The sequence below is a fragment of the Ceratotherium simum genome, chromosome 3 (assembly GCF_057802395.1).
Source record: "Ceratotherium simum simum isolate JZ-2026a chromosome 3, ASM5780239v1, whole genome shotgun sequence".
In the NCBI taxonomy this organism is placed as follows: Eukaryota; Metazoa; Chordata; class Mammalia; order Perissodactyla; family Rhinocerotidae; genus Ceratotherium; species Ceratotherium simum.
The window spans coordinates 92,133,559-92,157,140 of record NC_141902.1 but is presented as its reverse complement, the minus strand read 5'-3'; the positions used below and the strand labels follow the sequence as shown (position 1 = coordinate 92,157,140).

At 51.2% G+C, this 23,582-nt stretch overlaps 1 protein-coding gene across 1 annotated transcript in view; it reads right to left on the bottom strand.

The window, feature by feature from the left end:
• Positions 1-10,105, bottom strand: part of ACAN (aggrecan) — a 68,345-nt gene extending 58,240 nt beyond the window's left edge. Inside the window, exon 1 of the mRNA XM_087428920.1 lies at positions 9,774-10,105. The gene's annotated coding sequence lies outside the window, so the exon portion shown is untranslated. The remainder of the gene's footprint in view (positions 1-9,773) is intronic.
• Between the last annotated feature and the right edge of the window lie 13,477 nt (positions 10,106-23,582).

The following is a 23,582-nucleotide window of genomic DNA, read 5'->3' as shown; positions in this document are numbered from 1 at the left end:
CCAGTGCCACACCCCCAGGCAGGACATATTCTTTTCTAGGTCCCAGTTTTCTTATCTATGACTAGAGTAGAATGCACCATATCTGTGGCTTTCAAAAGACATAAAATTGGAGTTATTCTGATAGAATCTGACACGTGGACCCTCCAAATGACTGCCCCTCTCGACTCACCTCTGTGGTCCCTGTGGAGTGTCAAAGAACACCCCCCAACTCCCTGGAACATGGTTTGAAAAGCACTAGACTGAAGTCATTTGTCTGGTCAACAAACTTTTATTGAGCACCTTCTGTGTGCCAAGCATTTTCTAAGTGCTGGAGATACAGGGCGATCGAGACAGACAGGGCTGGGGCCAGCCGGGTGCCATAGCAGTTAAGTTCGCGTGTTCTGCTTTGGCAGCCCGGGGTTCGCTGGTTCGGATCCTGGGTGCGGACCTACGCACAGCTCATCAAGCCATGCTGAGGCCACGTCCCACATACAGCAACTAGAAGGATGTACGACTATGACATACAACTATCTACTGAGGCTTTGGGGAAAAAAAAGAAAAAAAGGAGAAAGATTGGCAAGCTCAGGGCCAATCTTCCTAAAAAAAAAGACAGACAGGGCTCCTGTCCCATGCAGTTTTAGTTCTTGGTGGGGCTGGGGAGGAGGCAGGTAACCACCAAAGAAACCACCAACCAGACACTTCAAGATAGTGATAAGCTACAAAGACAATCCACTGCCGGGATGTGGGGCTAGGGTGTTTACTTCTTTAAATTGGGTGGTCAAGAAAGGCCTTAGAGGGGAGGTGAGATCTGAACCTGAATGACCAGAATGAAACAGCCAGACAAAGCCATGTGGGAAGAACATCCAGCCAGGGAGGCCGTGAGGGCAAAGGCCCTGAGGTGGGAATAAGTAGGAGGCCAGTGGCTGAGGGTGGTGGATGAGGGGAGAGTGAATCTGGAGGATGAAGGGAGGGGGAGACCAGCTCCCGAGGGACTGCACGCCAAGGAAGGGGGCTGGGCTTTATTCTAAGTGTGAAAGGACCACAGCTCTAAGGTCCTCTGAGAGCCTCTGCAACCCCCAGAGGGCTGAGATGGATATGCAAATAACCTTGAGAGTTGGCTGCTGCATCTCAGTGGGGTCATTCCACACAGTACTTGCAGTGACTAAAGAGGGGCAGGCCTAGTCACTATTTTCCAGCCACCGAGGTGCTGGAGCCTTATCTGGTATGTACAAGAGCCTTGCTGACCCCACTGTGCATGAGCCCCTGAAGCCCCTGAGGCCCTGAGATGGCAGAGGGAGCTCCCATGGCGAAGAGCAGACGGGACGGTGTGGGTGGGGCCAAGGGGTCACTAGGAGGCTCTAACCCAGTGCCAGGACCTTCCTTGGCTAACAAAGCCACTCCCACCACCAACCTGGCCCTCCACAGCTCTGCTGTCCCTCAGGAATGGTGTGAAGACAATGTAAGCAATCATGCTCCCCCAGCAGGGACCCTCTCCGCTGAAACATTAACACAGCGAGTTACAGCAAAAGCCCTCACGGGGGGTTTAGGAAGCGTCGGAGGCTTCATTAAGGGGAATTAATGGCTTAGTGGAAGGGGTGAAGAAGCCCCCTGGCTGGACTGTGTGGGCCTGGGTCGGGGTGGCACCCATGGATGGAATGGTGAGGAGAGGGGCGGACAGAGACCAGTCTGCAGTCTGCAGAAGCGCCGGCACTTCTCTGCTCAGCTGCAGGGGCCGCGGTTCACCATGTGGGGGCGCTATTCATAGAGACTCTCAGGAGACTGGCACCCCTGGAGTCGCCCAGCAAGTAGAGTGCACAGGATCAGGCCCCTGGCCCACACTGGGGTGGGGGCTGGGGGGCAGCCAGGCTTGGATAGAGCCCATGTCCAGAGGCAAGACTCAGCTGAGGAGCTGGAGCCTCACCCCCCACCCCCCCCAGCTGAGTGCTCCACACTGAGTGCTCCACCTCTCTTCCTATTTTTTTTAAAATCCAGAAAACAGTGGAACTAAAATGAGTGCCCAGCAGGCCAACCTTCAAAGGGAAGGGGGCAGGTAGCAAACAGAAAGGAAGGGGGGGGCAGCCTTGCCCTGGGGGTGGAGAGGGCTTGCTGGGTCAGTGGCTGCATTTGAGACTCAGGGTTTTAAGCCCTATCTGGTGGGGTCTCCCCTTCCCTGGGCTGCCCCCTGGGCCCTGGTGCAGCTGCCTCATTCCTGCTGCAGGATCAGGCCTGGCTGATTTGCCTAGATCAGCATCTCTACTGACTCAAGTCCTTCAATCTGCCCTAGGAAAGGAGAGTTCCCTGGTCAAACTCAACATGAGGAACTTGGTGGAGATTTCCACTGTCCATCGGCACACTGAGGAGTCCTGCAGGACAGGGGCCCACTTCATTCTGTTTAACCCATGGGGACCAGATCCTTTTACATGCAATGCCTATTGACCACCTCTGGAAGGAATGTTCTGTGGAACCCACTTCATCCACTTTGGGGCGCCCTGGCCTAGCTTCCTCTTCCTCTGGGGACAAATGTGCTTTAATCCAGGGTCGAGGACAGTCATGTTAAGGAAGCAGGGCCGCTGTCTCAGGCAGGAGAGAGGAGACGGGAAGGTAGATCTTGACCTCCTCACTCCCCTGAAGGACAAACTGGGGTCAGTGGCTGTAGTTCTGCCCGCAGGGAGGGGAGGGCAAGTGACCCTGAGAGGCAGCTAACCAAATGCACCCATGGGAACTGTTTTGGGCTTTAAACTAGGGGTTCAGAAACCAGACTGCATTGGAATCACCTGGAGTGATTTTGAAAAACAGATTCCTACCCTGCATGCCTCCCCACGAAGAGAATCTCTGGGGGCACATTAGGGCTCAGGCATCTGTGTTTTTCAAAAGCTCCTCAAATGCTTCTGATTCTAGGGACTGAGCCTACCTCTGACGATAGCCCCCAGGCCCCTTTTCTCAGAGTCTTGTAAAGCTGACAAACATCCCCGCTACATCCCTGAGTCATTTTACAATCCAGGTGTTCCCCTGAGTCATCTGGATTCGCAGACCAAAGCGAGGGGGTCTGGTGGTGGTAGGAAGGGAGCACCTGATGGGGGAGGGAAGTAGCAGGAGGAGGGTCAGGCCAAGGTCCAGGCTTTGTTGAGGAAAACGCCCCTACATACGACCCAGGGTGGGGGCTGGGACAAGGAAGCCCAGGTTTTCTGAGGGAGATGGGAGGCTGGGCTCCCCCTTGCCTTGGACATTTCTCTTATAGAGGAACCAGCAAGACCCTGGAGGGACAGAGCCAGAAGGCGGCTCAAGGGTGGACAACGGGTGGTTCCAGGACAAAATCTGTCCACAGTCGGGTTCAGATGGGATGGCACAGTGATTCTGTGATCTGGCGCCTCCTTTTACTGGCTTGAATGTGACATGGGACGTGGAGGGAGGAGCCTCAGCAGCCCCTGTTGAAGCCGTGACTCTACCAAGAGCAGTCTGTGCCCCCAGCCCAAGTGCCCTCCCCTCTCTGGGACTCGGTCTCCTCATCTGCACAGTGAAGGAGGCAGGGGATTTAGGTGTCCCCTAGGTCCCTTTCTGACCTAATGCCTTGTGATTCTAAAAAACAGAGGCTCAGGGAAGCTTGGTGATTTCCCAAATCCACCCCTTTGGCTGGTGACTTTCAGTTAGGTCTTAATGTATTGTAACTTCAACTCCACGTAGCTGAGCGATGGCACTGTTTTACAACAGGAAAATGGAGGTATTTAACGATGTCCCTGCATTGAGACAAGTCTCCAGGTTCCTGATCCTGATTTGGTCTTCTTTTCAGCAGCTTGCCCCCCGCCCCTTCCGATGGCTCACTGGCACCTCCCACTTGGCATGGAGATCCCGCCTGGGGCTGGCACAGCTCAATTGCTGTGACTGCAGTGCCCTCTAGAGGGCGCCAGGTGCTGTAACCCGACCCTGGCTCGCACCAGGAACCATAGGTCCTGGCTTCCTCCAGCTTGCCTGGGATGGAGGAGTGGCAAAGTGGACAACGGCCCGTCTGGATATTGCTGGTACTCTCCTTGTCAAGAACTGAAAGGAATTTATAATGCGATGGTCCATTCATTCATTCACTCCACCATCCTGTCTGGGTGTGCCGGGCACTGGATTAGGTACAATGCACACCAGATAAAAAAAGGTTCCTGCTTAGGCTTCAGAGCTGCCCCCATCAGGACCTTCCTGGACAGTAATTTTTCACTGGATCTTGACCTGTGAGAGCAGGCCTTAGCATCTCTATTTCACAGATAAGGAACCCAAGGCTCAGAGAGGTGAAGTAACTTCCCCATGTCACACAGCCAGTCTGTGCCCAGTTCATTGGGCTCCAAGCCAAGTGCTCCTCCCATTGCACACACTGGAGGATGCACACAGTGGGCTTCTCCCGAGAGCAAACCCTTACTCCCCCTTCCACCCCTTGCTGGAGCTGTGTGTGCACCCCACCCCCCAAGCAGAAGGCATTACTGTGGCAACTGTGCCCCAAACAGCAACATTCTCTGGCCTCACGGTCACATGTCCACACCTGCTGACGCTGTAATTTTCCATAGCGGGACCTTCAAAAACCTCAAAGACAATAACAACAGCTGCTATTTTATCGTAGGTCTACTTTGTGCCAGCTCCTTTATTTACTTTATCTTGAACTCTCTCAACTGTCTCACAAGCCCCATTTCGCAGATGCAGAAACTGAGGCTCAGAGAGGATAAGTGGCTTGCCCAAGAGCACAGCTGGGATTTCACCCTAGACCTGGGCTGCCAAAGTCCGAGTTCTTTCCACTTTACCACTGTGGTCCCGGTTTTTTTTTTTTTTTCCATTTGTTGTGTGCTCTTCACTGCTTGCCAAACCCTCCCTTCTTACCCTCCCACCGCCGTCTTCCTGCTGTTGCACAGCTGGGCCTGGCCTGGCCCAGTGACTAAATGAAGGTCTGGAGCAGGGTTTCTCAGTCTAGGCACCACCAACATTTCGGACGGGATAATTCTCTATTGCCAGAGGGAAGGTGCGGTCCTGTGCATTGTAAGATGTTTAGTAGCATCCATGGTCTCTACCCACTGGTGCCAGTAGTATCACCCCTCTCCCACGGTGACAACAAAAAATATCTCCAGACATGACCAAAAGTTCCCTGGGGGGCAAAACAGCTCCCCAGTTGAGAACCACTGTATTATATAAAGGAGGGGTCAGGGTCAAGTTGATTATAGCCCGTCTTCCCCGTTAGACTATGGGCAGCTGGAGGGCAGGAAGAGTGACTTGTTTTATTCACTGCTGTGTCATCCACACCAAGTGCAGTGCCTGGCAAGTAGCAAGGGCTGCGGCAAGAAGGAAGAATGAATGAATGAATGAATGAATGGTTTCCATGGACGTGGTATGTTTCAGGATGAGGGCCTGGAGGCCTAGGTTCCCGTTCAGATCCTCACTGACCTGCTCTGGACTGGCCTGGGGCACGCACCTTCCCCTCTCTGGGCCTCGGTCCCCTTTGCCATCTCTTAAATGAGGGTCATCACAGGCCCTGAAGCCCTGGACATCTGTGGTCTGGGGACCGCCATGTTCCATCTCAGAGGCCCAGAGTCCAGGCGTGAGGGGGGACAGGCCAGACACTGCAGATCTACCCAGTCTTGAGTCTCCTTCTTACCCTCTCCCCTCAAGTCAAATCGATTACAGAAAGACAGGCAAGCACCCCCCACCCTACGACCCTATGCAGGAGAGGTGGCTCCTTTTTCGGGTGTGTGTCTTACAAGGAAAAACGTGTAACCTCAAAGGTAACCAAATATCCAAATCGTGATGCCCAGCACCACACACCCCAAATCCACCTATTCACGAGTTCAACAAAAAGCTTCTTTAGGATACACTGTAAGAGCATTGAGAGGGAGAAAAGTCGCCTCTCACACACCCAGGCCAGCCCGCAGGGATTGCCCTCCCAGCACACACACACACACACACACACACACACACACACACACACACACACAGACTCACTCGGCCGCTTACAAGGAGGCTCTGAGTTTTTAAAAGTAAACTCTACCATTTCCGTTCTTGCCCTGGATTCAACTTTTGAAAAAAGGAACTGTTTTAACCGTTTTCCCTACAAATTCCCCTTCTCTCTCGTCCTTGCTTTGCCTCACTCCCACTCCCGGTCTCTAACCCTAGCCTTGCCCTACACCCCAGCGGCCCCTCTGTAGTCTCGCAGGGATGCGAGTGTCCTGTTGAGTCTGGGGAAAGGACAGCAGCCACTCCCAGGGGAGATGCCACAGAGACAGCCCCTCCTTCGCACCACTGAACAGGGCTTTCTTAAGGAAGGAGGGTGGAATGAAGCTCCCATCAGGGCCCAGAGCAGAGCCAAGAGGCCGGCCTGGTGACAGCAGGAGAGGATGGCTCCTGTTTCAAGACCTGTTCCCACCCACAGACCCCCTTTCTCAGGGCAGCCCCTTGGCCCTGTCCCCCAATCTGCTCCCCTTGCAAGCAGGCCTGTCTGCCTCCACTTCCAAGACACTTAAGCATCCAGTCCAGCTGTTAGTACAGGGGCAGCAAGGATGCCCCAGCACCTGCCAGCTGGAGCCAAGAGGCAGGAATTTCTCAGAGACAGAAACATCATCAGGATCAGTGTCTTCCAAACTTTTTCGACTACAACCCGCAGTAAGAGATACATTATACAAATATCAAGTTTGTGTATATTTGTGAATATACATATATATTATAAACACACATATATAGGACTGCAAAACATATAAAAGAAATAAAAGTTTCTAGAAAGAGTACTCACCTTTACTACAAAGGAGGCTCTATGAGATTATTCTTTCCTATGTCATTAAACCTCCACTAAATTGGTTTCACAACCTGCAGTTGGACAAACCCTGGACTAGACATTTCTGCAGGAGCAGACTAAAAGTGACACTCCAAGTAGGGGCCCCTGGGCTGCCCCTGGCCCAGCTGAGGTCTTCCTAGTGCCCAATAAGAAAGGCCGTGGGAGGGACCAGGTTCCAGAAGGCAACATGAAGAAAATCCACACCAAAGTTGGGACAGTCTTTTACTAAGACAGAATATTCTAAGTTAGTACTACCTTGAACTTACGGTTTGTGACTTCAAGGGGGCCTAGAAACCATTGGAGGAGAGGAATTAAGGTTTGTGGTACCTGCTGAGAACTGGACAAGGCACTCACATTATGTCTTTTAGTCCTCACAAAAATCCCCTCCTGGAGGTTTTCCTTCCCTTTTCAGAGAAAAGGAAACTGAGTCCCAGGGAGGCTAAGCAACCTTGTCAAAGTCATGTAGCTGGGAAGTGGCCGAGCAGGAATCTGAACCCAGGTCTGCCTTGCCTGGAAGGCTGCCCACCCTCACGGCTCTTCCCCACCATCTCAGGAGGCAAGCTCTCCCTTGGAGCTCCCTCTCTGATGGGGGAGTCTGACAGGCAGTCTGGGCCTGTGAGGATGGAGAGTGCCCCATCTCGCCATGCAGTGGGCAGGCTGCCTGGGCTGGGGTGTGTGTGTGAGGTGGTAAGCAGGGGCAAGAAGTGTGCGTGGGTGTAAGGAAGGGCATGGGTTCAGGTGTGGCTCACCCAGACAGCGCAGGACCTCCCCACTGAAGCACACAGACTCCCCCCAGATAAGTAATAATATATCCATTGTTTTCTCTCTGAGTTCTTTACTCCTGTATTGACTAGAGGGCTTTCAAATAATAAAGAAAGAATCCCCATGTAAGTATGATTCGCACTGAAAATTCTAGGAAAAAAAAAACTTCTACTTACTATTTTTTTTTTCCTGTGAGGAAGATCAGCCCTGAGCTAACATTTGCCAATCCTCCTCTCTTTTTGCTGAGGAAGACTGGCCCTGGGCTAACGTCCATGCTCATCTTCCTCTACTTTATATGGGACGCTGCCACAGCATGGCTTGACAAGCGGTGTGTCAGTGCCTGCCCAGGATCTGAACTAGCGAACCCCGGGCCGCCGCAGCGGAGCGCGCGCACTTAACCGCTTGCGCCACCGGGCCGGCCCCTCTACTTACTATTAAAGTTAGTAAAAATAATATCAAACAGAGCCCAGCACCTAAGTGGCACTCAGTAGATACTGGAGAATGAATGAACGTACCAGGTTTTGCACTAGAAACTGCACAGAAATACACGTAATTTAAACACAACTTGATGTAACTTGAGGAATTCCAGCACTTCTCTGACAGATATTTTCTTCTTTTTGATAAGTCCTTCATCCAAAACTTTTTAAACTGGAGGGATCTTTTGTTCCGTCATTTTTTCTTTCGGGTTGAAACATCTCCTCCTCCCCGACACCCGCACCCTGACAAGGCTTCGAGTTTTCTCTCATTCCTCTTCCATTCCTGGGCAGTCTCTTCCCAGCTCAGTGATTGACAGGCCAACACTCTTACATCGATAGCCTCCTATGCCCCCTTGCCCAGGGGCACAGGTAATTCATTGCCACTTCTCCTCGGCAACCCAGAAGGCAAGGAAGAGAGAGAAGGAGTAGAGCCCAGACTTCCGGACTCTTAAACCAGGACTAGCGATTGACCGTGGCCTCAGAAAACCTAGATTCTAGTCCTACCCCCGCCCCTAAGTCACAGTGCAACATTTAGAAAGTCATCGCACCGTTCTGGGCTCACTTCCTCTCATCATGAAATGACATGAGTTTGTTTCCAAGGTCCAGGGCTCCCCCAAGCTGTCAGACGCCCACCCACAGCAGCGCCGGGACCTGCAACACCACGGGAACCCAATTCAGCTTTGCCTCTTCCTCCTTTTCCTCCCGGCAGCCACCCCCACAGAACTGGAATTTATGCATCAATCAAAATGCAGGGACCTGGGCTCCTTGGTGGTGAAACCCTAGAAGAATCCCATCAGAACCCTGCTCATGACTGCGAGGAGGAGAATGACGGAAAAGTTTGGGTGGGATCCTGTCTCCCAACAGGAGATGACTCCCAACTGCACAGTTTGCTCTAGCCTAGAATGTGGGTTCTGGGGACACTGACAACCGTCCACTCAACCCCAGGGTTAGAATAGGTTCCTGCTCCCCCATCATTGGCTTCTTCTGCAGGAGAAGCCACATACGGAACAACTGCCCACAGTCATGCGTCTTCACCTCCCTTCCTCTTCCTGGAGAAATGCCCCTTCTTGGTGGCATGTTTGGAGGACCGCTCTTGTCTCCCTTGCGGCAGCTCAGTAGCCCTGTCCCAGGTTCTGCCAATTCTTCCCAGCTTCCCCCCCGCTTCGGGTGTCCTGTGGCTCTAGGAGTTGGCCCAGGAGGTGGGACCAACGGGTTCTCTCAGCCTCTGCTTAGGCACCTGCTGCATACCTGACACACTACCCACATCATTTCATTTATTCCCCGGTGACTCTGCCAAGGAGGCCTTCTCCTTCCCGACGGGCATAGGGCAGGCTGAGGCTCAGGAAGGTGAAGCAACTCCTCCAGCTCAAAAGTAGCACAGCGGCATTGGAACTCACATTTCCCCGACTCTCAAGCTGCTACTCTGTCCACTATGGCTCCCCCCAGACCCTAGGTCTTGAAAATGCGCGGGAGTTTGGAGTAAAGGCTCCCTTGTTCTCTATTCCTTAATCCTGGGGAACCAGGAAACAAGGGCCCCTCCTCACGTGTTCCTTTGCCCCATTCACTCTCACTCTGCAACAGCCAGAAAGTTTGCTCAACTCCACTGTGGACGCAGCTGGTGGATGTCGGGGGCCCCCAGCATACACCTCGTCGGGGGGAGACCGAGGCAGCGCAGCCCCTAGCACAGAGGGTGGCAGCCACAGCACCGCTCCTGGCTCGCCAGACGCCCTGGGAGATCCTCTCTCTGGAGGGAAGGAGACAGTTACCTTGAAGAGTTGGACTCCCTTCTTCAAGAACTTCAGTCCCATACACCTGGCGAGGCAGCCGGGGTCTCCTGGGGCGGGGAGGCCCGGGTCTCGCTGCGCAGCGGAGAGTCGCTCTGCGCGAGCGCCGCGCACCCCTCCTCCTGCCGGCGTCCTGTCCGCAGGTCCCCTCGGGCGGTGGCCGCAGCGGCAGCGTCTGGGTTGCAGAGTCCCGGCTGGCCGACTGAAGGGACACTGAAAGGTGCCCGGAGCCCCCTGGCACCCGGGTCAGACACCGGCCGGCGAGGGTGCGGAGAGAGAGACCTTGAGCAGCGCCGCGCGCGTCCTCAGCTCTGCGAGCCCCCTCTGGAGCGGCGGGAAGGTAGGTGGGCGGGCGGGCGGGCGGGCATGGCGCGCGGTGACACATACATAGGGGCGGGCGGGGGAGGGGAGGGCACAGGAGAGCTAGGGGGCGGGAGGGGGCGAGCGCAAGGGGAAACCCCACCCCCGGGGGACCCGAGGGGCGGCCGACAGGGGGAGGGGAAGGCAGAGGCGTCTGGAACGCGCTGGACCCTGGCTCCGCACCGGCGCGCCGCTGGGAAGACGCCCGGCGCGCAGGGCGCGAGAGGAGCGCTCCCCGCGGCGGCGTGGACCCGGCAGCTCCGGGGCCCGCGGGAGGAAGGCGGCGCGGGAAGGGCTGAAGGGCCCGCGTCTGCAATGCGGTCGCAGCTCCGCAGTCGGAGGGGCCACGGAGGGCTGCCCCCGCAGATCAGCCCCCTGGGCCGGACGGGGCTCCCGGGCGCCCGACTCGGGGTCTGCAGCTGACGCCCGGCGGGAGCGATAGGGAGGGGAGCGGCCCGCTACTCCCAGGCCGCGATTTGCAAGGACCCTCGTGAAGAGCTGGCTGAAAGTTTTTGGGGATGGGATGCGCGGGGATGGCAGGGGAGGGCGGGGAGAGAAGGAGGTTAGGGGCCAGCGGGGAGGTGTGCTGGGGGCTGCGAGCCTCAGGGCCAAAGGCTGAAGATCTTCAAAATCCGGTGGAGACCGAGGACATCTCGAACGCAGCAGGAATTCTCCAGGACTCCTGTAGCTCCAGAGACCACCTTCCTTAGTAATTTTGTTTCCTGGCAAAAGAATAAAAGAACTAACAGCTTTTGAACACCTTGTGTGAGCTGGTTGCTTAACATACATTAATATCTCATTTAATTTTCCCAAAGAGCCCAATGAGGTAAATATGACAACTTCCCCCTCCTCCCAAAAGATGTGAAAACAGGTTCAGAGAGTGATGGAGTTACCTACTCAAGGTGGGGTCTGAATTCAAAGCCAAGGTCGTGCTCTCTGAGCTACACAAGCTGCTGGTTCAACTGCAGTGCTTTTGGGGGACCCAGGCTGGTTGGTGGCCTTCAGGGTCCTCATGGAGGAAGCTGGTGGTGGCTGATGCTAAGATTTAGTGGCCTTGGTCAGTGTGGTGGAAGCCGCTTGACACAGTCGTTGGGCAAGGACTGAATGAAGAAGAACAAGAAGTAGGATCTTTGTGGGCTGCTCATTAAAGAGAGAGTAGACCAAGTTTTCCTGGATTAAAAGGCACTGAATTGCCTCTGTTTCCCCAGGGTGACTACTCTGGAATTGTGTGGGTATTTTACTGGCTGTCTCTGCTTGGGGGCAGGACTGGCCCTGGCCCTGCACATTCTCTGGAGCCACCCCTGGTCTCTTCCCTGCAGGAGGCAGTGAAGACCAGGGAGGGTGCGGTGCCCACTCCGCCCATGGATCCCCAGGAGCTGTGGCTAAGGTGTTCTGTTGGCTGGTGGTTCTTGGCTTCACCCCTTTGCTATCTGAGTCTGTTGGCTTCTCTAGGTCAGGTCTCTAAGTTGCAGAGCACATTGGGCACTGTGGACATGGTGGTGACCAGAGCCCCTCGGGGGAAACAGCGTCTTCCCTCAGACAAAGACATGGGATGAAATCTTATTAGTTACTGATCCCAATGCCTGGACCAGGGGAAATGACCCTTCTAGAAAAAAACAATCCTTAAAATTCCAACAGGAGGGGTCATGGATTCTCATGCTAGTATTTGCTTGAAGCTCTAGGTTGAGAACAAACTGTGCCCTCATCTGTAAAATGGGGTCATATCTGACATACATCCCAGGACATGTGGGGTTAGTGAAGGACAATTCAATTCAAGGACAAATATTAATTAGGTAGTTAATCTTTGTAATGAAAAGAAGGGATGTTTATTGATCACCTAGTTTTGTAATGAGGCTCAGAAACATACAATGGGCACCTGTTACGTGCCAGACACCGCCGAATACTGGCCTTGCAGGTGGATATCATTCCCATTTTACATGCTGAGAAACTGAGACTCGGAGGCCACCCAGGCAGTGAATGAGTGCAGGCTGGTGGACTCCACACTGCCTGCCCTTACAGGCTACAGAAAACTGGGGATGGTGGGAGAGTGTTTGGACACTTTAAAGACCTTGTTCAGAGAATCAAAGGACATTAATGTGAGAAAGCCCTTGGTGGCATATGGATGCTCCCCTATTCAAGGTGGGAAGTCCTGTTCCTGGTGTGGTATTTCTATGCTGGTCCTCCCTCCTCTACTTGAATACTTTACAGTCGCCTAATGCCTTTGCCTGGCGGCCTGATCCGATCTGCTGTCATGGGTAAGTTCTAACCTCTTGCAACTCAAATTGTGATCTGCACACTAGCAGTGTTAGCTGGGAGCTTGTTCGAAATGCAGAATCTCAGGCCCACTGCAGACCTACTGACAGAGCCTGCATTTTAATAACACCCCCAGGTGTTTTATATGCCTGTTGAACTTTGAGAAGCAGTGTGCTGGTATCATTCAGCAGGTTCTACTCATTCAATCACAAAATTACAGAACAAAAGAATCTTGGGGCTGGGAAGGGCTCTTAAGAGAGCCTTGAGGACAACTCTTTCTATAGTGTGTCATCCTTTCTGCGACATAACCCCGACTGGAACAGCAGACTCTCCTTGGATGTGTGCATTGTTTGACTTCCTTCTGTGGCCACATCTCATTTTCCCATGGGTCTAGTATTCAGGCAGCTCTCAGACTTCCCGGAAGCTCACGCTGGTTACCATCACTGTGGATTCAGCAGGGGACAAAACAGGCCCATTCCTACCTCCTGGCCGTGTTCCGCAGACCTCCTTCCATGTGACAGATCTTTCTATATTTGAAATCAGTGAGTGCGTTGCTCTCCCCTTTCTCCTCTTCTCCTTTTGGACTGGGCATCCTCACTTCTTTCTATCCTTCCTCTTCTGTCTCCATCAACAGACTCTATCCACTCCCATCAATCTTCTTCAAGCAGGTCTAGACTGCCCTTGTCCCATGTAAAGAATGAGTCAGAACTGAACACAGTCCTCTTGTTAGTGTGCTCTGGCCAGGGGAGAGCTCACCTCCTTTGTCTGGGTACTGTGCTTCTGTTAATGCAACTGACATTTATGTGCTTTTCTGGTGACCTCATCATGACGCATTCTGAGCCTGTAGCCAGCTCAGATCTCCTTTCCACATGTACCGCTGTGGCCCATTGTCTCCCTTGGTTTGTCCTGGGACAGTGGGTGATTCTAATCTGAGGGTGGGACTTTATCTTTGTCTCTCTTAAGAATTACTGTAGTAATCACTCCTGCCCACCTTGGGTCCTGATTCAATCATTCTGTGTGTTTGCTATTCCTCTCAGCGGCAGACCTTTTACAAAGCTGACCCGTGTGCCACTTCTGTGTCTTCACTCAGCCTGGGGCTGAGTCCTAGAGCAGGACACTAGAGATAGCCTCCTGGGGTGCCGTGCCTCCATATCTGGTTATTATGGCCGCGTAACGCATCACCCCAAAATTTAGCGGTTTAAGCAAGAGTCATTTAATAGTCTCATAGTTTCTATGGTCAGGAATTTGGGAGAAGCTTGGCTGGGCTGTTCTGGCTTGGGCTGTCTCACGGGGTTGCAGCCACGTGTCAGCTGCAGTGCAGTCAGCTGAGGGCTTGACGGGGGCTTGAGGACCCAGCTCTGTGGGGGCTCACACACATGGATAGCAAGTCAGTGTTGACCGTTGGCCAGTGCCCTCGGTTATTCTCCATCGGGCCCTCCAGTGGAGCTGCCTTGTGGCATGGCAGCTGGCTCCCACCACGGAGGGTGATACAAGAGGCCAAGTGGAGGCTACAGTGCTTTTACTTCCTAGCTTTGGAAGTGGACACTGTCATGTCCACTGTATTCTATTGGTCACACAGGGCCAGTCCTGAATTAGTGTGGGAGGGGACATACAGGGGTGTGAATACCAGGGGATGGGCATTGCTGGGGGGCGTCTTGGAGGCTGGCTCCCACACTCCGTTAAACTGACTCTTAGAGGATGGCCAGTCTCCCCGGCCGTCCATGTATCACCATGGGGTGCTTGTTTCTGTCCCATACATGGGACAACACATCTGTCCGAATTTCCACAGGACAGCCTTCCTGTAGCCCAAGGGGGTTTTCGTATCACCCTCCATGTCTCTCCTCACAGTGGAATGCCCGCAGGTCCTTCAGCTGTTTCCCAAGGAAGTTTCCTTCTTGCTTCCATGGTCTTTGGAAACCCTTGTTTATAGATGCCCCCGAAACGTGATTCCCAGCCCCGGATGCCCAGGACTGTGGACTGAGCAGTACGGAGCCAGGACTACTCCTCCCTCTCACCATTTGGGCGTTCCACTCCTACCAAAGAGTGTTGCGTTTCAGAGCTACGTCACACTTTTGGTTGATTCTGAAACTTGTGGACAATTAAAACATCAGACTGTTGTCCTGCCGGCCACCGTGAAAGGGCTCCCTGTCTGCCTCAAGCGCAAAACAGAGGGAGGAGGGGGAGGTTCCGTGTGTGTTCAGTAGCACTGGACGTGAATCCCGGTGCTGGCACAGAGACCTTGGGCAGGTTTCTTAGCCTCTCTGGGTCTTGGTTTTCTCGTCTGTGAAATGGAGCTAGCTTATGGACTTGTGAGAGTTAGAATAAGAGATGGGATGTCAGCACCCAGCAAATCATCTGGCTCAAGGGGCAAGATGGTTAGTTTTCTTTCCTCCCCTGCGATTTGATGTCCCTAAGTACATTCTCCTCTGCGTGCTGGTTTCTGGGTTCGTAAAAAAAAGATTAAAATATTCACCTCATAGGAGAGTGGCAATGATAGATACTATATGTAATGTGTGTAGAGAATGCTGTGACCCTTTCTGGAAGCAAAGGGCCGTAGAAATATGATATGGGGAACAAAAAAGCCTTCTTATTGCAAAATTGGCCCAGGGAGTGGAGTCTTCTGAGAACTGGTGGAACATTTGAAAAGTGCTGTTTTATTACTTTAACACTGTGCAAGTGACAAACTCGGAGGGACATGTTCTAATAATAAAGAACATGGGGTAAGTTAATGAAACACTTACAATTCCCCACAGAATAATGGAATAATGACGTACAGTAATGGGAAAGTGCTGTGTCACTTAAGACATAGAAATTGAAGAGCATGTTTAAGGAAACTCTAATTTTTTAAAGATTCAGTTTGATTTTTTTTTTCTGAATCCATAGCAGATTCTATTTTCAATAAAATGCTGCCATTTATAAAAGAGGAAATTATGGCAGCATTTTACTCATGACTCACTAGTGTTTTTGTCATTGAGAAAATGCAGGGAATGATGCTGAGTGGGGTGGTACTGTGTTGGTTTATATCATCATCACCATCATCATCACCGTCGACAACAACATTTTCCCAGCAGGTCTGGGGTAAGAGGAGAGGTAGGAGGATGCTTCCCCAGGCAGCCCAGCCCCCAAGGCTCTAGGGAGCGTGCTCACCTTCTCTCTCCCTGTTCCTGGATCCTAAGGGGCTGCCTCCCACACCCTAGACCTGAGCTGGCTCTTCTCTGCTCTTTCTGTTATTGTCACATGGCAATGTCACATGGCACTTGATGTTTTTATTTTCTTTCATTGATAAACATTAGCTCATTCTGAAAAATTTTTGTGCCAGATTTTTACAAACTATAGTGTAGATACGAAATATATACTTATGAAATGAACAAATACAGTACCCCAAGAACACTTGCTAGAGATGAAATCTAAGAGGTACAGACAGCAACTCCATAGCTTGAAAATGATCTGCTAAGACACAGGCATGACTTTTCCCCGCAAAACTTGGCACTTCTTTGATATTAAAGTCCTGGGGAATAGTTACCTTGACATTTTAGTTATTGCTATTGATCTGTTTGGTTTTTTTAATGCATATTCCTCTAGGGGGAGAAAACACAGAATATATAAGGCAAAAAAGCAGTATTTAACTAGATTATCTTCTATTCTTAGGACTTTTGCATGTTGGCATTCCAATCTTGAAATAGTCATTAAAAACATGCTGGTGGGGCCGGCCCCGTGGCTTAGCGGTTAAGTGCGCGCGCTCCGCTACTGGCAGCCCGGGTTCGGATCCAGGGCGCACACCGATGCACTGCTTGTCCGGCCATGCTGAGGCCGCGTCCCACATACAGCAACTAGAAGGATGTGCAGCTATGACATACAACTATCTACTGGGGCTTTGGGGAGGAAAAGGGGGGGAAAATAAAAGGAGGAGGATTGGCAATAGATGTTAGCTCAGGGCTGGTCTTCCTCAGCAAAAAAAAAAAAAAAAGAATTGGCATGGATGTTAGCTCAGGGCTGATCTTCCTCACAAAAAAAAAAAACATGCTGGAGGGTACTCTGTCTAGTCTCAAAATCTCAAGTTCAACAAAATGGCATGTCAGTTCCCTCGTGGGCCAGCACAGCCTCATCGTCATAGTAATCTTTACTTATTTATTTCTGTGGTAAAATATACATAACATAAAATTTATCATTTTAACCGTTTTAAGTGTACAGTTCTGTGGCATTAAGTACATTCACATTTTTGTGCAACCATCACCACCATCCACCTCCAGAACTTTTTCTGTTTCTCAAACTGAAACTTTGTATCCATTAAACAGTAACTCCCCATTCCCCTCTCCCCCAGCCTGACAGCCACCATTCTACTTTCTGTCTCTACGAGTTGAATGACTCTAGGTCCCTCGTGTAAGTGGAATCATATGGTATTTGTCCTTTATTGACTGGCTTATTCACTTAGTAAAGTGTCCTCGAGGTTCATCTGTGCTGTAGCAGGGGTCAGCATTGTCTTTCTTTTACAGTGACATTTGTTGAGGACCTAGCGTGTGCTGGGTACTAAGCTAGGCATTGCACCAACGCTTTTTTCCTCCCCCCTTTCTTTCTGTTGATATATAATTACATAGACTAAAGGGCATCTTAAGTGTACAATTCAGTTAATTGTTCCCACGTATAAACACCATTGTAATCACAACCAAATCAAGATGTAGACTATTTCCAGCTCCCTAGAAGGTTCCCTGTGCCCCTTCTGGTCGGTACACCCACCCGGGGAGACCACTTGTCTGACCTCACTGACAGACCAGTTTTGTCTGTGTTTGAACCTGATGGAAATGTTATCTTCCCCTGAGTACTCCTTTGTGTCTGGCTTCTTTCACTCAAACTTGAGGCAAACTGGAGAGTGTGTGCTCCATCCAAAGGGGCAGCCACTACCCAGCTCCAACTGAGTGTCACCATTCAGGAATTCAGGCTCATTGTTGCTGGATCATGTAGACGTGGTGGTGGTGGTGGTGGTGGTGGTAGTTATTGTTATTGTTTTCCTCGAGAACCCAAATATCTGGATTTTTATGTAAAATCAGACGACTAAGTAAAAAATTTAAAATGTGGCATGCGTCAAAACATTGAAGGATAAACAAAACACATCTCTGGGTGGTGGGATGATAACTCTGGTGATGGCCATAAGAGTCAAGAGAAGGGACTTTGAAAGGAAAAATCAAAGATGCTGGATCTTGGGGGGAGAGAGGCAAGAATCAAGGATGGCCTCAAACTTCTGAACCTGAATGACTGGGAGATGGGGAGTCACTGTGACAGCAACAGGGAAGTCAGGAGGGTAGCTGGCTTGGGGAGAAAAGACAGCGAGTTCCATTGTAGACAAATTGGGTTTTCAGAGGTGGAGGGACATCCGGGGGGAGGCGGCCAGCAGGCAGAGAGAAATGTGGGCCTGGAGCTCGGGGAAATGCTTAGCCTGAGAGTCCACACATTTAGTTTTCATGTAAAAACAGGGAACATTAAATTCTGTTCAACAAATGCTAAAATATACCTTAATTGCATAATGTAACTAATTAAAGGAGAAAGTAGAATAGTGGGAAAGGTGGAGGAAGAGAGGCTGTTGGATAGAAATGCAAGAATACTAAGAGAAACAGAGAGAGACCCAGAAACATAGGGAGGGAATGCCAGAGACCCTGACACACTCAAGGAAAAGTGATGCGTATAAGGAGGTTCTAGAGAAAAAGACATATAGACAAATGTCAAGCAGTGAACTTTCATCAGACATAGAGCTAGAGTTTAATCGCATGACAACTGCATCTTGTGGCTCTTAGGACTTGTGGCTAATGAATTGTTAAAACTGTTGCATTTTTGCAGCTATAGGCACAAATGAGCCTTAACAAGCAAATATGTGTGTATGAGAAAATACATCTGTGGTACAACTCATGATCAAGAGGAGATAGATAGATGACAGATGCACAAATGAGGCTAGTGCTCCTTACCCCTAGGCCCAAAGAAATGAGATAAACAGCTATGACCTTCTTATATACACTGGCCAGTTCTCACCACTGAACCTTGGCATCAGGTCCACCTTAGATCCCAGATCAGGTCAGAAGTCCAGCCCCCAAAAGTCAGCCCACCTTTTTGAGGATCTCTGGTTTAATAAGGGCCATGCATAGTTTGAGCTAGAACGTTTTATACAGAGCTGTGTCACAGCCAGTTTAACTTTTGAAGGATGAAGGAGAAGAGAAGAGAGATATGATAAAATTTATTCAGCTTGGGGCGGGGCGTTCATTTTATTGTTGCTTTTCCTGCCTCCCACTTTCCACAGTTGATAGAATAGGACCATTGGGTCCCACTGTGGTGCCTACAGAGTCAAACGCTCGACCAGGTTCTGAGTTATGTGTGTGTCAAAGAAATGGTAGCCGTATAGCTATCAAAGAGACACTTACAATTTAATTAGGAAACAGAAAATTGACAAATAAAAGTGACTTAAAGCCTTAACAAGCAAATATGTGTATATGAGAAAATACATCTGCGGTACAACTCATGATCAAGAGGAGATAGATAGATGACAGATGCACAGTAGAGAATGGTCAGAATCGAGTGGGGTTAATCAGGTAAGACTAAGAGGGTGAGGAAAGTCTATGAATTAGTCGGGGGCTAAATAAATAGGAATTACACCGGAGGGGCAGAAGGGCTTCCTCCCCAAGCATCCCCAGTCTGAAAATCAGTTGTTCCCTGTGCCCACATGAGCTGGGTCCCACTGCCTGTCCAAATTTCACACCCGTGCATTTTCTCCCCATCCCTGGCCCCTCTGCATGCCTTGGTTGGAAACGTGGCTTTTCCAGAGTCAAAAGCCAGAACACAAGGCACCTATTCACCCCGCTGGGTTTGAAATTCTCCTCTGAAATTCCTTTAACTGCAAACGCCTTCTCCCAAGTACACTGTGCATCTTTTCAAATTTCAGACATAAACAGCAGCATGGCCCCGCCTGGCAACCCCTTCTCACTCTCCCGATAAAAATAGAAAGGGCTGAGGTGGGAAAAGCCGTGGGCACAGTGGGGGTTTTGTGGATCTGCTGTTTGCATGGGTGTTCCTGACCCTCTCTGCCTATTTTGGGGAGGGGTGTCTCTTGGGGGAGCTTCCAGCTGGATTCTCGGGGGATTTGTCATCCCTGGCCCCTTGGCCCCTTCCATTCTGGGCCCAAGACACATCCCTGTGGTTGTGTGTTTACTTTTGTCCCAGGGAGAAACACGTTTGCCTGCGGTTATTGGCTTGGGTGTTAACTCTGGTGGTTGTGGGGGATGGAAAAAGTGGTGGGGACAAAGTGCGGGAAAGCAGTTCATTTGCAGAAGCCATTGGCATGAACACTTGCACTGGACACCCAATTGCACATGGCAGAGCCCTGGGTGTGGTGTTAGTTTAAATCGAGACAGGCACCATGACCCCACAGGCAGGTGGCGGGCTTTGGAGGTAACGAGGTATTACTCGTGTGGTGGGTTTCTGCTATGCGGGACAGGGGTGAGTGAGAAGGGCAGGGTGAATTGGCAAGTTGGCTGTGCTGGGACTTATGAGACCTGTCCTAAATCCAGCTGCACCATTTGCCAGCACCATCACCTTGGGTCTCAGTTTCATCCTCAGTAAAAAGAGGAATTGCAGTGTCCCCGGAGAAAGATGTAGGAGGGGATCCCACTGCTTCTCTGCTTACAACCATCCAGTGGCTTCTGGTTGCACTCAGGACACCGTGGCAAACAGGGCCTGACTGACCCTGCCCTGCCGCCTCACCCCCCTCCTCTCCCCACAGGTCTCCCTCACACTCACTCTCTATATTTCAGCTCCATCTCGTCTTCAGATTGTGCTCTAAATATCAGAGAGGTCTTCGCTGACCACCCCAACTTCTCTGTCTCCCTCAGTGTCTATTACAGCACCTGTTCCTTCCGTTCCTAGCCTGGACCACAGCTTGCTGGTGTATATTTGAACTGTTTACTTGTGTAGTGTCCGCCTCCCTCTCTCACCAGACTGGGAGCTTCATGAGGGTGGGACATGTCCCCAGCTCCCACCACAGTATGGGCTGGATGCAGCCTCCCAATATTTGTTGAATGAATGAATAGGTCTATTTTGTACTCCTTTGTCTGGCACACTTAGATACTCTATAAGTGAGTCATAATGACTCACATGTGTTGAGCACTCTGTGTTAGGCATTGTTCTAAGCACTTTATGTCTAGTAACTCATTTAGTAGCCACAGCAACCTGATGAGTTGTTAATGGCCATCACAAATTACTCCTATTTTACAAAAAAAGGAAACTGAGGCCCAGAGACGTTAAGCACCTTGTCCAAAATCACACAGCTGGTGAACAGCAGAGCAGAGACTCAATGCCAGACAATTAGTTTTCAGAGCCTGTGCCTTTAACCTCTTACCCTCCACTTGAATGGAGGGGCAAGTGAGGGGGAGCAACCAGCTCGTGACAGAGGTTCATAAAAATTCATTTATTCCCTCTCCTCTCCCTACCCACTTGACTTGAAAGGGTAAAATTAGATCTTTGTAAGACAGTAAAGATGTAGTAAAGTGATAATCAGGAGTAGGAGTGAGTGGGGGAACTCTAAGGGAGGGCCAGGTGAGGCCTCAGTACCCATCAGCCAGCCCCTATCAGTCGGGAGACCTTCCTGGAGATGTGGGGTTAGAAGCTGTTTAAATGATGGGAGAGAAGGGTGATGACAGGCCAAGGCCAAGGCGTGAGGCTTGAGCTGGCAAGTATTGGAAGCAAAGAAGGAAGACTAGGAGTTACATCTCCCATGAGATAGCAAATTAGAAGATTGATGGAGGCACAGGAACACCACCAAGACTCCCTGGGATTTGAGGCTGAAGATGGTGCCCCAGTGGCGTCGTCAGGTCAGGACCACAGGTGGGAGTCCTCCTTGGCCAAAAAGAAACCATGGAAGAGGTAAAGTCAGTCTGTCTTTAGTCAAAGCAGACAAGAAGTGTTGGAGCTCCGGCGTCTGATGTCAGACATCAGTTCACATGTCACGGTTCAACCCCTGGTATTTGGTTGGCGGCCTGAGCTTTGCCACTTGTAGCCGCCAAAGCCTCACCCTAACCCTCCACTGGAATCCACTAAATCCTGAAGTGCTGGCATCTTAGTCTCAGAGAAGAGCATCGACTTGGAATTTTCAAGCTGGGCAGGGCTCTGTGGCATCCTTACTCTTTCATGGTGTTAGAGCTGTTGGCCTGGACCCAAAGACAAAAGTGGTTGATTGGGAAACAAGGCTGTGGGGGGTCACTGGGGGTAGGTGATATTGAACATGTGTGGTGCTGGTTGGCCTTTGACCGATGTTTCAGTCAGGATAGGCTGGGTTATGCTTCAGTAACAGCAGCCCCCAAATCTCAGTGACTTGAAAGAACAAAGATTTAATTCCTGCCCATGCTCATGTCCACCAAGGATAGGTTGGGAGCTTTGCACCAGGTCATCATCATCATCACTCCAGGTCAGGCTGATGGAGCAGCCACCATCTGGAACATTGCTGATTGCCATGGTAGAAGGGAGAGAGAGCCTTGGAGCATCATCTATCAGCAATTAAATGCTCCAGCCCAGAGTTGACACCTGTCACTTCTGGTTACAACTCACTGGCTAGAACTAGTCACGTGACCCCCATCCAACTAAAGTGGGAGGGGAAGTGTAATGCTAGGTGCCAGGAGGATGAAAAGCTAAAATATCGTGAGCAGCCATAATTACTATCTCTAGTCAGGCTCTCAGTGTTAGAGTAAGGTTTGGGCTCCACCTGGTTATTTCAAACACTGGGTTCCCTTCCTTAGGGGTCAGAATGTTTCCCAGAGTAGGTGAGGGTGACAGTGGTTCACTGGGGGTCCTGGACAGCCCCATTATTGGGTCCCTGGTGCCGGAACCTGTCACAGCCTGTCACACCCTGATGGGGGTCTTGGACACATATTGGAGCCTTATTTAGTGTCCAGTTTGCCCATGGTCTAGGCCTGGTCTTCTGGAAAGAAAGGAAGGCATCCTCCTCCCGGTGGCTGTTCCTTACCAGGGCATTTGGGACCTGCAGGCCCCACTTAAAGACATGTTCTGGATCCAAGTCTTTGACACAAGGTGGTGGGTTCAGGGTGCTTGCCACGGTGAGGTCTCCTCTTCACTCTAGGGTTGTGAGCTCCCTAGAAGACCCCATTCTCTCCCCATGGCTTTATTCCCTGTCTCCTGGGACCAGATCTTGGAGGCCATAGAGCTCTTCAAAAGGTGGAGGCGTCACCAGACTTGGTTGTGGCCCCGCAGGCTGCAGACTTCCCATCTTGGGATCCCTTGCAGGCTTACCTGCTCAGCTGGTCAATGGGGAGCTCTGCTCGCTCCATAAAGATGATACAAGTAAAGAATGGAGCATCTTGTGTGGTGAGAGCAAGGACACAGGGAGGCAGACCTGGAGCACCCAGGGTTCAGCTTTCCCAGTTGTGGCTTGGACCTGGCTCCAGGAAGCCTGCCCTTCCTCACTTAGCAAAGGAGGGAGGGGTAGGAGAAGCTTACTGGCTTATTGGGAGACGAGGAGGATAAGGACTAAGAGATTCCAAGCTGCATCCCTGGGGCAAGGCACACGGGACCAAATCCAGGGGATTGCGCTGGGACTAACGTCTGAGAAGCTTCAAATTGCTTCATTTTCAGTCCAGAGAGGCCCTGCGGCCTTGGCCTGAGTTCATCCCTGAGAGTCTAGGAGTTGAGGAATGGAGGCCTAGGAAGAGCCAGGGTTGGGGAATGGAGGTGGGGATCAGGAGCCAGGTCAGAGGAGAAGACTTGACCATGCACAGAGCCCCTCAGGGCCCAGCTGGAAAGCAGGAATGTAAAGGTTTCATGAGAAACCAGAATTAGAGCAGATGCAGGAAGGGTTCAAGGAGTCAGGAAAGAGGTAGAGCCCTCGGAACACGAAGGCCTGGCTGGAGCTATGGATTGGAACCTGGGGGTCTCGTAGTCAAGAGAAGGGACAGGAGAGGCCTCCCCAGCATGCTGTACTGAAGGTCAAGTCTTGTTGGGGCTTTGTTGGTGAAGAATCTAGAGAAGGGATTGTCATGACTGGCACATGGCCCAGCATGGGCAAAAGACAGGAGGCAGAATAGAATGGCTGGAGAGGCCATCCTGAGCAGGCGTGACTCGGATGGAGAGGCAGCCACGGAGGACCCACGACGTGCTAAGCAGACATGAGCAGGAAGAAACTGGCATTGATGT